This window comes from Manacus candei, unplaced genomic scaffold (genome assembly GCF_025592945.1).
Source record: "Manacus candei isolate 608988 ecotype Guabito, Panama unplaced genomic scaffold, ASM2559294v1 h1tg000009l, whole genome shotgun sequence".
In the NCBI taxonomy this organism is placed as follows: Eukaryota; Metazoa; Chordata; class Aves; order Passeriformes; family Pipridae; genus Manacus; species Manacus candei.
In genome coordinates this window covers 6,516,989-6,534,989 of record NW_026138057.1, presented here as the reverse complement: position 1 = coordinate 6,534,989, position 18,001 = coordinate 6,516,989, and positions in this window count along the sequence as shown.

Below are 18,001 nucleotides of genomic sequence, written 5' to 3'. Positions count from 1 at the left end.
GTCATGCCATGCAGGGTTAAATCATGCTGGTGTTGCAAGTGTGAAAAGGATGTTAAGATCTTGTTCCACTGGGAAATTCTTAGGAAAACAGACGAAGGCTGTAGGGTATAGTTTGTACTGTGACTCATTTGCTTGCTTATTGTCATTGCAGGAAAGTGAATTTATAGGAGCTATGTGAAGCACAGGCTCGAGAGGCTGTCAATATTCCTTACTTGGGGATGGAGCTGGATACAGGAGAAAGAACAATGCAGTTGTCATTGAGGCTGTAGGGACTGTGCCACTTATAAGGGACTCTGCATCTTCATACACATTTTGCCAGGCATGATTTTCTTTACCAAGCACACAAATAGCAAATATTTTGGTTATTCCTTTTGAGAGGCTACCTCTAACTGCATGTATGCCTGCACAGCTGTGCTTCGGCGTGTTGGTGCTTCACAGATGGGCACGTTGAAAGGCAATTCAAAAATCACATGCATTGCTTTTTGTAGACTTGTAACAAGCTATGTTACCCTGATAGTAAACAAAGACTTGTGCAAACTCATATCCAGAGACACCTACAGATTTCTAGAGATGATACGAAATGGTGTGATTCTTGGGGCTGTCCTGTGCAGGGCAAAGAGTTGGATTCTGACGATCCTTGTGCGTCTCTTCCAACTCGGAATATTCTGTGATTCTGTGATTAAAATCACACATGAAAATCATATCTGCTGTCCTGTCAAACTGACAAAGCACAAGAACTTGATTGGATTATTAGGAAAAGTCGTTTTTTGGTGGTGGGAGAAGATTCCATAGCAGTCTGAAGGTAATGAGACATCTGCTCATTGGAACGAATGTTTTGGGATATCCTCGGCTGTGGCAGCTGAGTCTCTTGGAAGTTTTGGTACTTTGGCTGCAGAAGGTAGCAGGTACTATTTGGAAAGCTGACAACATAATGGAAAAAATAGATTTATGTTGGCAAAGTGGTGCACCATGGAAATCAGTTGGACTCCTCAGTAGTTTTCTTTAACTTTGATTGGCTTTTAAAAAATGTGAGTCTGTAAACAGGCATGAGGAAATTAGTTTTAGAGAAAGTAAACATTCTTAGAGAATTCATCCACTAGAATTGTAAAATATGTAGTGTTCCCTGCAGGAAATTGCAAGAGCTGCCTTAATAGAGAGTAGATGTAATTTACATTTACATGGCCCATTTCATTTTTCTACTGTGTAGTGCTCTTGGAAAAATTATTCCTGATTTCCCTGTTGTTTTAAGTTTAATTGTGGTATACCCATTAGGTCTTAAGATTTTATGTAGCATGACTGTTGTACATCTAAGATCTACAGGGGGGTGATTGAATCTAACATTTCTTGGAAGCTACAGTAGAATAAGTCACGCTTAAAAAGTGTTTAACTAAAATAATATTTATTTTGTGATTTGAATGTCAGTCTGCTTCACAGCTGGCATTGTTTTTAACTGAATACTTGTAGTTGCATTTCATAAAGTATTACAGTAAGATGATGAAAACATTGCTTTCACAGCTAGCTAACAAATGCACTTAGAGGCTACTGTTGGTTCATTTACTTAGAGATGTCTTCAAAAAGAAAATATATTCTGATAGACTAACTGTAGATATTATAGCTGTTCAGTATTCTGAAGGAGACTGGAAAACCAGTGAATGAGTTAACCGTATGATTAACATGAAACATATTTGCATTCAAATTCAATAGCTGAATTCCTGCACCGAGACAGTGACATGAGGGAAAAGAGTCTTTAAAAATCAGAAAACACCATAGTAATTAGTGGCTTAATTATGTGTAGGTCAAATAGTGTCAGGAGGGACTATGATGCAGATTACTCTTCTAGACACCAAAACCAATGCCTGAGCAGCACACAGATGATGCCTCAAAGTTCATACATCACTCTCTGATATGCTCACATTCAACAGCCTTTGTAAGCTGGGGAGGAAGCCCAGAAAAGTCACTACAGGATTTAACCTGGGAAGGGGAAACTAAAGTGAATGTTTAAAAATCATCTGTAAGGGACAGATAAGTGCTGAAGCTGTTCACCTGAGGTAGCTCTCAAATCAGCCTTTGTGGGGAAGAGCAGGGAGGGAAACAAATACCTAGAAAGCCAATTAAATGAGGAGGTTAGACATCAAAATCTGTACCTTTCAATATCGAAAGTAAAAACTTGGAGGCTGTGTTTATGTGAGGAAAAACAAAGATAATTTTAAACATGAAAGTTTTAGAATCATTTGCTGGAAGTGGAAGTTAATAATGAAATACTTCTCCACCTGTGTAAGGGCTGACACATAGTGGTCCAGTAAAAAAGTAGTCAAAGAGGCCATGATAGAGACCCTAAAGGAGGTAGAAATCTTAAAGGAACGTTAAATGAGACTCGCTGGGACTTTTCTGGGCAAGAAATAGGTAAATTTGTCATTTGAGGTGGAAGAGATCAAAAGCACCCTTATCAAGTTGGCCAGGGCCAAGCTGGGGGAGGTGGGAGGTGCCGCTGACGTGCCCGAGGGCAGGACAGCCACCCGGAGCTAAAGGGAAGGAGCAGCAGGAACCTTTGCAGCCTTGTGCTGTGGGGTTGGAGCACAGGGCAGAGGCTGAGGGAGCAGGGTTTGATTTTGGTTTGGCTGCCTAACAGCAGCCCTGTGTTGATCAGGGAAGCTGAGAAGGCAGGGCAAGGCTCTGCTGTGGTGCATGCTGGAAGATCAAGGAGCAGCGGTCCTGAGTTGAACTGGAGGTGCTTCTAATGGTGAGGATGGCTGAGTGTTGGAACAAGTTGCCTGTGTGGCTGTCAAATCTTTCTTGACACCTCCAAGGACAGAGAACTGAACAAAACCCTTCGTGACTTAATCAGCTTTGAGGGTTGAACAACAACTTTGAGGCTGAGCTAGATGAACCTTCCAAGCTTTATTCCAACTTGAATGATGCTATGATTCAAAGAATGGAGTGAATTATCTCAAACTGCAGACCAAATAGAAGATATTTTACAGACAATTTTTGTAAGGAATACTAAAAGAAGTCTCTCACTGACCTTTCTATATCTGAAAGGTCAGATATAGAACAGTTGAATAACCGTGACATGAAACCCATTGCTTCAGTTGCCCTTAGTATCAATGACTTATAAATAGGCAACATTGTTCTTTTGGTTTGGTTCGTTGGTTGGGGTTTTTTTTAAGAAGCTCTAGGCTTCTACACAAGAAATTTAAAGAATGCATGACTCCAGCAGTCTGTTAGAAAATATGGTCAAGAGGTGGGACAAATAAACCTATGGGCAGATCTAGTCTTTCTGTAGAGGCAAGCCATGTCTCACAAATCTGTTAGATTACTTCACAGACTCTGAGCTTATAATTAAGATAGGACTACAGAATGAAGTCCACTTATATTTTCAAAAAACTGTCAGCATATAGCTCATGGTAATTATTAAGGAAATAAAGTTGCTTTGGGGCAAAGGTGGGGGGGATCCATGTAAGAGTTAATGCATGCTTTAGAAATCAAAACCAAAGGGTAGGAATACATGTTCAGATTTTAGAATAGAGGACAGATTACTGGTGCAGTCCAGGTAAGTGTGCTAAATCCAGAGAGTTTAATGCATTCACAAATCATTTCAAAAAGGGGTTCTAATGTCAACTGAAAAAATTATTGAAATTGAATTATTCAGGTAGTCGAAACAAAAACTAGCTATGAAGAGGTGGAGGAGCATCTCAGCTACTGAGGGACTGGGCAAAAAAGTAAAAAATGAAACTGACTGTGAATGAATGCAAAATGATGCACAAGGAGAAAAATAGCCCAAAATGTACGTACATTCACGACGATGGGCTCTCAAATAGATATTATTACGCAGGAAAGAGACCTTGGAGTTATTGTAAAAATGCCATGAAAACATCAGCTCTGTGGTCAAAATAGCACAAAAATGAAAAGAGAACAAATCATTGTGTAAATCCTTGGCATGCCTGCTTCTTGGTGTTGTCCTACACATTTCAAATAAATATAGCAGAATTGCAAAGTTTATAAAGAAGGATGAGAGGAGCAATTAAAGTACTGAACAGCCTGAATACAAGGAATGTAGTTTTGGAACATTTCAACCTGAAAAGTAGGTGATTGAGGAGTTATGATTAAGGCATATGAAATAATGAGTCATGGAAAAAGGGACTAGGCAACAATTATTCACTGTTTCTTACTGTACAGGAGCGAAATGGCAGGTCCAAAACACATGAACGTTCTACCCTGCACAGTATATTTTATGGCAACGAGCTCTGTAACTTAAAATGTGATGGATGCCAAAAGCTTTGAGTTCTAAACTGGTTAGGCAAACCTGTGGAAGAAGTGGTTATGGGGAGCTGTTGAATACAGAGAGACTGGTTCTGCAGGTGCTCAGAGCAGTGAGCAAATAGGGAGGCAGGAGGGTATGTTCAGTGTGATTCGCATCTTTGGTCCTGATATTTCCATTAGTGGGGCTAGTAGAGGGAGGAGACTGAGCTTACTGGACTTTTAACTCTAGTATGTCTATTCTGAATTTTTCCTTAATATCTTAAGTGCTTAATGCTAAGAGAGTAGTTTTCCTGACACCCTGTGTGGTCAACAGAGAAAAAGAGAGAGGGGTGGAAGAGACTCCCTTCTAGAAGGCAGTTCAGAATGGTAAGCTGGCTTGGATTCCTTTGGCAATACACTCACCTGGCAGGTAAGTCTTGTTCCTAGAGGACCTTCAAGTTTGGCTTTCTGGATATCTCCTCCCAAATGACATTTGTATTTACTCTTCGTATTCTGTGTAAATTTACAATGCACAGTAATGAAGAACAGATCAAAGGTTCTGACCTTTTAGCCTAGTTTTGGCATCTCTCTGAGGTTTGAAATACTAGGTGAGAATCCACCCTACTCGAGCTGAAGAGGTCTGGGAACCATAATGGGCACCAAGAAAGGTTGTTTCTGATCTCAGCACTGTACTGCTTCATGTAAATTAGGAATTCCTATTTTGGAGAGAGATGAGGAAAAAAAACCAAAAACAAACAAAAACACCCCCCAAGCAAAACAAAACAAAAAACCGAACTGGAATCCACAAATTTTGCTATAAAACCTGGAAATAGTGATTTTCATCTTGCATCATAGTCTTTTTGCATAGCCTGGCTTTGCTTTCTCAGAGTTCACCTTCCCTCCTGTTGGCCTTTAAATCATGCATTTCTTAGCCTTTGTAACATTCTGTGACACTCTCCTGCTCTTGTTCCCATATTAGAGAAAGGGAGAAGAAAATGTGTATGTTGGACATTCTGAAAAATACAGGGAGATTAATTCTGTGATTGCTTTAGGATATTTCATCTGAGACTCGTTCAAACATAAAAGATTAAGAAATTAAGAAAGAATTAGGCAGTAAATAGTTTTAAGCACTGAAGATTCCACTGGAAAGCTCTAAAAGTTGCATTGCCTTCACACAATTCTTACATGCAGAAATTGAAGATGCTAAGGAAATTCACTGAAATATATGCTGAATACGATAAAATATATTGAAATTATAAAGTATTTTCCTAATAAACCAATTTCCACATACAAGTGAACTGGCTTGCAGGTGGGGAAAATTTTGTTTTGGAAATTAGTCTGAAATAATATTTACCTGAATACTCTCCCACAACTTCATATGCTTTAGACTTTTTCTCCCTTCTCAAAATGGGTCATTTTTACCATGTCTTAAATTTTCCTTCAAATCCATTTAAAGGTGTTTCTGTCATTTAGGCTCTATTTAAGTTTCAAGTATTTATTTAAGTATTTAGCTATTCCTTTTTTTCTACTAGTTCTTTCCTTAACTTTTTTTCTCTTGACCCCCTTCCATCCTTCTCCTAATAACAGCCCCACACCACTGTACCTTCTCAGTTCATTTTTAGAAATTGCAGAAGCTTGAGAAATCAGCAGAGGAAGCAAGATTTTATCACTTTAAATCAATACAGTATTGATACTAAACTTTATAATAAGCAAAATACTTTGTCACAATTAATAGAAGTTTAACAGTGAGTTTGTCAGAACATCATGGTATTGTGACTTATTAAAAGCTCTTTAATGGTCTCCTACTTCACTGTGTTCTGTACATTCAATTTTGCTTAAAATACAGAATAACCTCATTTTGTTCTTCTGACTTCCCTGTTGGGCATTAACCCGTCTTGCTGTGTGAGCCCTTTCCAGAAGGCACATGCTGACTCCACACAATTGCTTTGCAGAAGTGGGGGAGAAAAGGGTTTTCTGATTTTTCATAGTAATATAATTTTGGAAGAAATTTTGTGGTTTTTTTTTTTTTTTTTTAGAAAACACATATCTGTATTTTCTAAAAATGTTGTAACAGCATTGTGACTTTGCACTCTGGGTAACAGTAAATATTCTGTTTGATACAACTAACCATGGGCTTGGATTTAATGGTCATGGCTGTAGCTGGAGTGCAGAGAGTAGCAATTGCAAATCTGAACAAAACACAACACTTTTGATGGTGAGGTGGGGAGAGGCTCTTTGAGTGTGATCTCTGAGAAAACGAATTGTTCAGCTCACCTTTGGGGCAGGGGATGGCAGAGAAAGGAGGGGAGAAACAAGCTTTTTTTAAAACGTATTTTCTCACATTGTTACAGTAAATGCAGTACTGATTTAAGTTGAAATTTAGATCTCACTGAAGCCAACAGCACAACTGCCATTTCTCAGGGACTAAAGTTTTTCACTCCCTGCTTTCAGATGGCTGCTTTTTCCTTTAACATTTTACTTCCACGACTTAATGAATGTGTCTGTTAACTGGTGCTGATTGCTATGATCGTTCACAGTGGGCTATGCCTGAAAGTGTTTTCACTTGCACCAGGCAAAGGTATTTTGCCCCGTGCTCATGCATGTGGCATGAGCCTCCTGAGTGTGGTATCATTTTATTTTACTTCCTTTTCTCTTCCCACTTGGCACTGTAGCCTGGTTTCCTCCAGTGAGGTCTCTAAAGGCATTAGTGACAAAACACTGAAAGCAGACCTAAAAACTTAGCTTGTAGAAAGATAAATGAATCCCACTTTAAATATTTTTAAACACATGCTGCTTCACAGTTTAATTGCAATAGACTGTCCAAAACCGTGGCCTGACTTTCTGAGGTTCCCCTTAATTCCTTCTCTCTGCATCTGAGGCTATGTGAGATTTTGTCACATAGTTCTCATACTATATGTAGAAAGAGAATCACAAAAACCTTGGTGTTAATTTTAATGCTCATATGTTGATGTACTCATGTATATAGCAGTACTTGCACGACTGAGTGGCCATAGTTCCCTTGCAAGATTTCCTGTGCCAGCAGAGAATGGAAGAGATGGAAGAGCCAAGATTGACATTTAGGCATCAGGGAAACCTTTTGCATTGGAATAGCTTTCCAAATTTGGTTATAATGAAAGAATTTAAGTAGAAAGATATCAGTAATCTGTTAAAAAAAAATTTAAAATATCAGTTGTTTGCAATTCAATCCATTTCTCCCCAAAGCATCTCTCTAACACTGCCCTGTCTGTATCTTTTCCTCAGTCCCCAGACTAAGGCTTTTCAGTAGTGATCAGAATGCTCATGTATGACAATTTGTGTCACTGTAAACCTTTGCATACAGTCATTTTACATATTGTTCAGTTTAAAGAGGTAAGATCTATATTTTTTTCCCTGCCCTTTTAGTGGAATTGCTTTAGTTATGATCTGGAGTCATTCAGTGAAGAGAACAGAGCTCTACATGAAATCTCATTTCTTGTGTAAGATGGAAGTAATCTCATGAAAGACACAAAGGAAGAGAAAGAAAACTTGTTTGGTTTTTGGCCAGAGTGATGATTCCTTTAAGGCAGTGGACTCAACATTCACAACAAACTTTTTCAGATCCCTCTCTTCTGAGTGCTTGTTTTGAGACAACTGGAGGTTTGTATCGAGAAATGTTGAACATGTGCAAAATTTTGCATTTGCAGCAGCAAGTGTTGTAATCAGGGACTTTGCTCCCAACATATAAAAAGGCTTTAAAAAACCTTAGCTTTTGGAAAACTCAGATCCTTAGACTTTCAAAATTGGCAAACAAAATTAGCTGACACTCTGAACATTTTGGCTTTTATCTTAAATATTCCATCCCCCTTGTGTAAAATAGTGATAAAAATATCCTCTTACTTCAAAAGGGCGTTGGGAGGATCAGTTCATTAATGTTTTCAAAGAATTCGGATGCTGTAGTGAAATCACCATACAAAATCCCATAAGGAAATTAATAATTCCGTATTCTTTGTAGGCTTTGGGTTATGGTAAATCAATGACACATAAGATTATATACTTCATGAGAGGGGTATCAAAAGAATAGTTTTTCAGTAGTCTTCCCTCCTGTGAGTGCTGTCCACTCAAGGCACTCTGTGTGCTCAGAGCAGTATGGAAAACAGTGTTGAAGCTGTGGGGAAAGGTGTCTGTGCTGTAGGAATGGACACTTGGAGACACACTCATATTGTACAGACAGCCTTAAAAATGTAATTTTGGTTTGACAGTCAAACGTTCTCTTAAAAGAAAATTTAGTTAGTGCTGTTAATGTGTGTTTTCAAGTAATTGAAACATATTTGTTTAAAGATCCGCTGAGAGAATCCTTTTGATATGGTTTAACAGCGGCCCTGTGCTTTTGGAATCTAACACTTCACAATTCAAGTACCTGGCAGAGCTTTGCACAGTGCACAGCGATTGTGGGGAGCAAAGATTTCTGGAAACAGCATGGTAAATGCATTATAATTGCTGTCATGAACCTGAGGATCCCATTAAATCAGCTAACCTGGGGATTTAGTGATTTGGCAAAACCAAATTTCGTTTCATGGAGTGAAAAAAAAAAAAAAAGGCCACTCAGAATTATTCAAACTATCTAGAGCTGTAAGAGCTGTAAATGTTTGAGCAGGAGCTCCAATTAACAATTGTATTGATTCCAGTCCAGCTGTTACAATGGAAGATGAAATCAGAAGTCTGATAGAAATCTAGAAGTGGATGGAACAGAGTTGCACAGTTTCTGTAACTTTATTCAACATCTCCTCTAAAGGTGTACATTTAAACAGAGAAGAATGGAAGAGAACATCAGAATTAGTGGAAACTGGCAGGTGTTGTTAATCCACGTGGTCAGAACATTCCCTGGCTGAAGGAGCAGGGCTAGAGAAGGAGATGCTGTGGGAGCTCAGTCTGGCACAAAGTAGAGGCAGGATGGGCAGGGGTGGGAACATAACCCTCTGTAGGAAGCAAGGCATGTTCAAGCCAGTGGTGACAACTGTGCAGCAAGTTGAGAGTGGTTAAGAAAGCATGTTTACTAGTGGAAAGTCAGATGACTAAATGTATTCCACAGTAACCAGCACTTATGGGGACCCTCTGGAATACAGAGAGGTAAAAAGAGAATAAGACAACACAGGGACTGATAATCAATCTAAAACAAACAAATGAACTAAACAAACGAGCAAAAAAAACCCTCAAAACATCAAAACATTTGGCAATGAAATGAAGATATCAAAGCAGTCATTTTAATAGAAATTTAAGGTCAATTTCTTGAACTGTGGCATTTAGGCAATTCAGCCAATTAGATGCTTAAAACTGACCTGAGAATTTAGGAAATATGTATTTACAGGACACATTTTGAGAGGTTCAAGGTCTGCTGTGCATTTGTGAATGCTGTCAGCTGCCAGAGGAAAGAAGAGAGGATCTTGTGTGGACAGTGCTAAGTTGTGGCAGAACAAATGGGTTTTTCATCTGTAAGGAAGGATTGTGAAGAATGGTACTTGCATCTGGGAATTTTCAGTAATAGAATTGTCAAAAATTAAAAAAAGAAGGGAAGAAAAAGGACAAACTGGGTCTAGGACTGAACGAGTAAAATTGATAGTCCAAGTGCCCTAACTTAAATTTCTCTCTGGGGGCTTAAATTTTTATTTAAGTTTTGCTAAATCATGTTATGAAAAGCCCAGCCCAGAAAAAGCTCTCCACTTTTTCAGTTCCTGAGGGGAAACTGGATAAGAAAAGGGAACATGCATTCTAGATGTTTTTAGGAATAGAATGAGATCACTGCTCCTACAGATTCAGGCACAATTAGTCTTTTTGCTCTCATCATTATCATTGTCATTTCTAGAAGTTTTTTAGTGTTTGTTTTTCCACACTAGACAATCTCAGTTACCCAGAGAATATTTTTAAGATGACTTTTACTTGAATTATGTAGTCTGACATTCAGTAATCAAAAGCACCAAAACATAACACCCAATAAATTAATTTTTAAAAGTTAATTAAATTGGTCGTAAAAGCTAACAATCAGAGAATTAAAACTGTGCAATAAATTAGTGACTATCCATAGCTAGGCACTTCTGGAAATGCTTAGGTATAACTTTAAGAGTAGACTTGTAACAATGACAGTCTGTTTCTAAAATTTGTGAGGGAAAAAAGTAAATGTATCGTCACTTGATTCAATTATATCCACAAGGTATATATATATATATATATATATATATAATTTATTCAATTATATCCACAAACAAGAGATTAAAAAAGGCTGCCAGACTAACACTGGATTTTTTTTTTGATTTTTTTTTTCCAACACATAATTTTTAAAAAGCCTGGGTGGTAAAACAAAGAACCAACACAAACAGTTGGATGGGGCCTCTGGGAAGAATGGAGGTGATAAACGGCACAACTGTTCCTACAGCCACACTGTGTGCGCTGCCACTAACAATGTTACTGCTGCTGACAGATACTACTCTGAGAAGGTGTTAATGCTTTCAGGCATACACTAAGCTATTAACTCATGCTTCCTCCTCTTTATCCTTTCGAAATCCATAGGAAACCAGCATATTACAGCAGCAGAACCTGCTTTCTTCTTTAATTCGACTCGAATTTTTTTCTTGTTTGAAAACGTGTCGATTGTCGCAGGGAGGGAACATCTTAAATTCCTGCTCTTGCTTAATGCAAGAGTAAGCAAAGGCGTGCTGTCAAGTCTTCGTTTAGGTCTTTGGGAGGAAGCTTGTTCATGCAAGCAACAAGGAGTCCTCAGCTGCTCTGCTGCTCTCCTGGTTTTCCCTGCAGACGGGAGCTGACAGGGGTTAGTTCAGGGCACTTTGCTTGTGGCCGTTGCGGTGTGTGTTGGACCATGAGCGGTGCTGTACTCTGATCTCCGCTGCGTCTAGACAGATATTCATAATGAAATAGATGTCTGGATAATGAAGTAGACTTTCACAGTCCTAATGGGATTGAAGCCTAGAGAGGCTGGAAAAAAAGAGCAACTTGCACTGCACCCTCCTGGGCTGCTGGATTTCACGGGTAAGATGAGCATGGGCAGCCAGGCTGGCTTTGCCTTTAACCTCACCTTCTCCCCACACACTCAGCCCCACTTGACCTGATCTGGGCTCTCAAGGCTCAACTCTCTGGAGGGATGCACAAGCACGTTGACTGAGACAATCAAGAGAAGTTATACAATACTTAATCTCATCTAAAATTCTCCAGAACATAGGGTTCTTTTCAGAATCAAATTTCAGTTCTTAAATATTGCGCACAGCCATGGTCTTCTAATGAATGATGGAACATATGTTTACTTGTACATTTTTATGCTTCTTGGCATGTGGAAATCCTTCCCAACTAAAATAAGAGTGATTGTAACTCCCAAAGGCTAATCTCTTGTGTTTCAAGAGTTCTTTGAAACAGTAGATCAGACTGGAAGGTGTTCATATGAGCACTAGCAGCGGCAAGAAGCTGGGGGAGAGTATGGGTGCAGGCAATTGGTTTTTGTTCTTAACAAAGTTGGACAGCTAAAGACAGTACATCCCTAATGTCAGAAACAAGCTACAAGGTGTTCTCTGTCTTGGAGCTTCTGAGAGTACAACAAAATCGCTGCAGAACAGAGACAGTGAGACAGCAGAAGTCGTGGGCTTTCATCCTCGTTCTCATTTGTATGCAAAACAGTTCCTTGGTTCTTTGTATATTAAGAAAACTTAGGAGTAGGGAGATTTTTGAAATAATCATGGAAATCTTTGGGCATTTCCCCAGTGGCCTTTTTAGGGTGTAGTCTCAGGATAGCTGGTGTTTATTTTCATGGGGTTTTCTGGAGAGAAACCCAGATCCACACTGCACCTAACCCTGCCTGTGCTGTGAGTGACCTCCAACTCAACAGACCTCCAAGGAACTCCGTAAAGTTAAACAATGTTTGTGGGTCACTCGTGTTCAAAGTTTCTCTGTTTGGTGTTGCCCAAGTAGCTACAGTGTATGAGTGCAGAAAACTTGCAAATGTATTCAGCAAGCATACATTATGCATCTTCCCTTGTAACTGATGACCTTTCATAACATACCTGTGTGGTGGGCATTCATCAGTTGTAATGTGATATAGAACTCATGTAAATGTATCTCTACAAAACCCATTGAATAATATATGGACCTATTGAAAAAAAGTACAAACAAAAGGAGAGGGTACAGATTAATAGCCTCTTTTTCCATCTTTTTTATGAAGGTAAAATTCTAATTTGTCAATATTTCCCATATTCATTTCTAAAATTCTTTTTGGCAAATTAAAACAGTTTTTAAAATTAATTTGCCAAAAATTACATTTTCAATACGTCAAAGTTTATAAAAATATTTTATAATATTCACAAACGTAGGTATAGACTTGAAAGATGTAAAATTAAGACCATGACAGAACAGAATGCAAAAATTTCAGATGTTCTGTATTTAAATAATTTTCCAGAATTTATTTTTTGGAGTTCTTTTGATCAGCCCTAAATAGATTCATGTAAAAGAACATGCCCTCTGCGTTGCCCATAACATTTACCATAAACATATGCTTAAAGACAGGTACCTTTTTGAAATGTGCAGCTATACTAAAAGTGTTTCAGTCAACAGAACTGCTTACACTAGATGAAATACTCCCTATCATTAATAGGGCATCGAGTGACATGAATTTGCTGATAAGATATATCACTGAAAAAACATAAGAAACAATATCTATGTTTTGGACTACTTTTAGAGGCAAGAAAATATTTCGTCTTGGACAGGCAGGCACAAATGAAGTGCATTCAGCTTTAGGAAAAAATGTTGCAGTAAAACTTAGGTATTTGTATTAACAGTGGTTTAATCCTTTACTGAGAATTGTCCTGCTCTTTGGTGTGCTTGTAGAATAACTGTTATGGGCTTCATGGTCTGATTTTTTCTGAAATTTTACATATGCTTGTATAATGAACAGCATTGTATGTGTTTGGGCTTCAGTAAAGTGTAAATAGTTTGAAAGTATCACACACCTGTAAAATTACGTACTGACATAACTGGCAGAATGTTAACTTGTTATGTATCATTAACACTTATCAAAAGCAGGACTGCATTTAGTTCTTTTTGTGAGGAACAAAAGAACCTTGAAGGAAATGTCGGTTAAAACTCCCAGTTCTTTTTGATTTCGGAACTGTGCTTTGTGATGCACAACAGAAGAACCCGGATAAGCTAAGCAGGAAGTATAACCTTTGGAAGAAGGGCAAATGTTCACTGCTGCATAGTGGTACAGAGAGAAACCAGGGCAAAATGAGCTGGCACAAGCTCAGCTCCAGCTGGACTGATGGTCCCTGTGTCATACTGGCAAAATTGGTTGTCTCTATGTTTCTACTTCTACAACGGGGTGTGCAGGCTTATCTTCTTGCAAATTAACTATTCAATAGCATTAATTCCTGACTCAATAGCTCATCCTGCTCCAGAGACACTCCTCTGGCCTTATTTCTTGCATTGTTTTCGCTCGAGAAAATAGTATCCAGACTCAACTGGGGCAGTTATTTTAATTGTGTGGAATAACTGCAGTGAGTGGAGTTAAAGGGAACATGGAAAAATTTTCTGAAGTGCAACATGTGGATGGGTCCCCCCCTTGGTTTTGTTCACCTCCTGGATTTCTTTTAGTGAAAGTATTTCTCATCGTCATTAAGCAAAGCCATCATAAAACAAGAACAAAAATAGGTATCTCTTTTAAAATCTTCTTAAATGTCAAAATCTAATTTTTCTTTAGTACTGCAATCTCTTTATTTGACCATAATGATAAAATGCTTTAGAAACCAGTTGAATTGTTATTTTGATGAAGTTAAATCTTTTCGGTGAGGACTGCTTAACCTCTGCCTTTTTTCTTGTTTGCTATGGGAGCAAACAACAGGATTTACTTGCAGAGGATGCTCCAGTTTTCTAATCTTCAATCCATATACAAACTCAGTTTATCATGAATCTTAATGTTTTAGTATACTGGATTTTTTGTTTCCTCTTAGAAGCAGAAAAAAAAGGGGCTAATTTCTTAATTTCTTGGCTGGGAACCTTGAAGCATATTGTTATGTATATATGTATCTGATGCTGCTTAATTATGATGTTCCCAGGTGGCCTAACAGCATTTGTTGTCTACTTTAATCAGAATATTTGATAATCATCAGTAAATTCTTGATAATGTGTCAACAAAACTGATGCTCACCTGTATCTGTACTCTAATAAATACCCTTATAGATGAACTCTAACTTTTAACAGCATATTGAGTCAACCCTAGTTATTTTTAACTTGGGTGTGGGATTCCAGACTCAATTTAAGAACAAAAAGGGACTTATAATAACTGCTGTTTGTGCTGGGGCACGGGCAGTTGATGCAGTGATGTTGGACATAGGATTTGACCCTTTCTTCCTGCACTTCTTCAGTATTTTTACTTAGTGGAAATCAGTATATCACAGACTGCCACAATCTGTGAACTGCTGTGGTTACACAAATGGTTCTGTTTTGCATCTTGCTGAGAAACAAGCTTTTGAGTTTCTTCAGTCTCTCTGGCCAGTGGATGTGGCAGCAGCTGTGAACTCTCCTGATGGGGTTTCTCTTTCTGACCCTTTTATTTGACTGTGGTTTTGGGACAAATAACATCATTTCGCTGGACCCTCCCTAGCAACCCTCTGCCTTTGGGTTAGGGTTTTTTGTTGGGTTTTTCTTTAGGAGGAAGAGGAGGAGAGCACTGCCTGCCTGTTTCTGAGGCTGATGTGTTCTAAGTAAGCCCTGAAGTGTATTCTGTTCCATAAATTTCAAAAATAACTCTTTGCACTCCTCATGTGGAGACCTCTTTAATGTGAGTAATACTACATATGTATGTTATTTCTGGAGGTGAAACGTGGCTTGGCTAAGCTAACAAAAGTCCACAGAAGACCAGACCTTTCATGTATAAAGAATGCATTTTACTAATTTATTATGAGTACTGGTCCCCATCTCCCAGCAGCAGGAAAAGCTCTAGATGAAGATCTTTACAAGTGGCCAAATATAGGTAGGGCTTTCTATTACCTTTTGTATGGGACATATTAAGGGAAAACAGATGCTTGATAGACAGAAAGTGAAATGTGCATCAAGAATTCCTGTATTTCAAAAGTTGTAATGAATCCTGGTAGGAGGAAAAGGCTTTCTAGACAATGCTTTTATTGTGCCTTTTACAACAGTATTAACTTTATTTGTACTCAAACTTAATATACATTCCAGAATACCAAATGTATCCAAATAAATTTGGATTTTAAACAATCTCTTAACTGGAAACAGTGCCAACTCTAATGGACAGATACCTGAAATACTTTTTTAAAAACTATACTGGCCATCATTGCAATTTAGTGCTCATCAGAATTCAATTTACTCTGCTTAGCTTTTGTAAGCTTATTTTTCTTTTTTTCCCCCTTAGTTTGCCCAATATTATAAATACTTATTAACTGCCCATAATTCATTTCAGGATAAAAGTAAAAATTAGTGCATCTTTAAATTTACAATTAGGAGACAAAAAGGAGAGACATCTGAGTTGAGGAAAACTTGCTCTTTTCTTCTTAGGCTGCCTTTTTAATGCTGGGAAAGGTATACCTACCTTTGGGTTCAGCCTTGAGGTATAAATTCAGTCTTTCTAACCTGTGAAAGACAGCTAAGACAGGCCTGCTTACTCTCAAATTCATCATGCATCTTAGAGATGTGTAAAAACCCAAGTCTTTGTCTCAAAAATTCATAATACAGGTGAACCCTAATTTCCACTATCCCAATTAATAATTAAGTAATTTGCTGAAGTGCTAATCCAGTATATTACGAGTTTACTGTTAACTTCCATTCAATAGACAAATAAAGACTCGTTCTTCACATGAAGGAAGATTTCTTGGCTCCCTCATTTGGACTTTGGAATGCTGGGACATTCATCTTATCTGCTGTCATTAAATGGCCAAAGGAAGAACAGTTGCAGCATTTGAAGATCTTTGCTTGCCAGCAGAATGACCAACAGAAATTGAAAATACTGACGTGTCAATTGAAACAATGCACGAGTAATTAGCAGAGTCTGTGAAATAGAGAAAAACAAATGCATAACAATTAGTAAAATAAATCCTTTGTGACTTTTAATCACTGAATACATTCCTACTACACTTTAGTCAATGCATACCATCCCAGTTAACATTTCTATCCATAAGTGACATCTTCTGTTAAGACTTTACTTTCTTGGTTTCTCTTTGAGTAAGATGATGAAAAACAGAGTAAATGCAATAAATAAGAGTAACTAAAGACTTTTTTTTATTATTGCCGTTGTTATTTTGTGGTAGCAACTCTCAGATTGGCCATGTGCTGTTGCAGAAATAGCTGGTACTTATTTTGGAGAGCTTACTTTTCCTAAGGGCCTGAGGACAGGCATTTCTCGTTGCTCCAGGAGGAGTGCAGGTGGTCACTGCTTCTCTGGGTGCCGTCCAACACAGTCTGCTATTCAAACTTAGTCACAAGTTCAGATTTCTAATGCTACATGAAAGGTGTATTGGGTCACTATTGACACCTGAATATCTGGCCACAGTTATTCAAGTAGACATTAACCACTTCAGTGGCTTTCTAGTACAACTGTGTCCAAAGGTAGAAATCTGGTCCTTCCCCAAGTCACAGTTTGGTATTGCTAGAGGGCATAAATTATGACTGAATGATGGCAGTGAAAAGACTTTCTGGTCTTTATCTAACATCCTTCACTGACTCAGTGGCCACCAGACTTGCCTCTTCCTGCCTTGCCAGGACATTTGTCTGATTCTGCTGTTATCCACAGAAGAAGAAATAGAGTGAAGGGAAAACTTTTGATTGCTGAGTTGGCAGACAACTGCATGGCTATGGGTCTGAACTGACACCTGAACCAAAACCCAACTGCTTCATGGTGATTGCAGGTGAATTTGCTAACATTTCATCTGTGAACAGGAAATCTAGTTTGTAGGGCTGTTCTTTTCAGAAAGCCATGGAGATGGGAGAGAGGCAAAAGATTTTCACCAAGGACTCAATACCTAGACTTCTGAGGACAGCTTTACGATATTCAAGACAAAGTAAGATTTAGTGGGGTTTATTTTGCACAGAAAGCTCCCCTCTCACTTTGACTTTGGTTGTGCATTATTTTAAGGGGAAAAAATAACATCTCTGTAGATTTTGAGGGGTTTTTTGCATTCATTTAAAATATTTTCATACCCTTCAGTTTGAATCTGCTTCGTCCCTCAAAGCTTTCCCCCACAGAATGATCAAGAAATACTGCATAAGTTAGGAATGTATTATTTCTCTTTTAAAAGATGAGAAAACATGCACAGTGACGAGCTGATGTATCAGATGCCTTGGTTAGACTCAGAGTAGACCTGGCAACACCCCAAATGCAACTAGAAATATTTCAAAACACAAAACATTGTTTCTAACCCCTATCTCACTGTTTTCTAGTGCTCTGACATGGATAATGAAAATATACTCCTGAAAGATGTGGACTGTTTGAACAGACTTGCCAGAACTAATGAAGAGTGCATATGTGTGTATATATATATGTATATATGTATATATATATATATATACACAAATATATATATATGGGAGTTCATATCTCTCAGAAGTCATCCAAGTTTTTGCCTTACTTTGTAAATGTATCTATTTTACAAAAGCATTATTAGAAGAGCAATTGTTGATGTCTAACTGCCGTTCAGACTGTGCAAAGTTTGCTTTTTGTTAATTCATATTGAAAAATAATTGATCAGATTTAGGTTAGTGGATTTAGTTTCACTCTTAT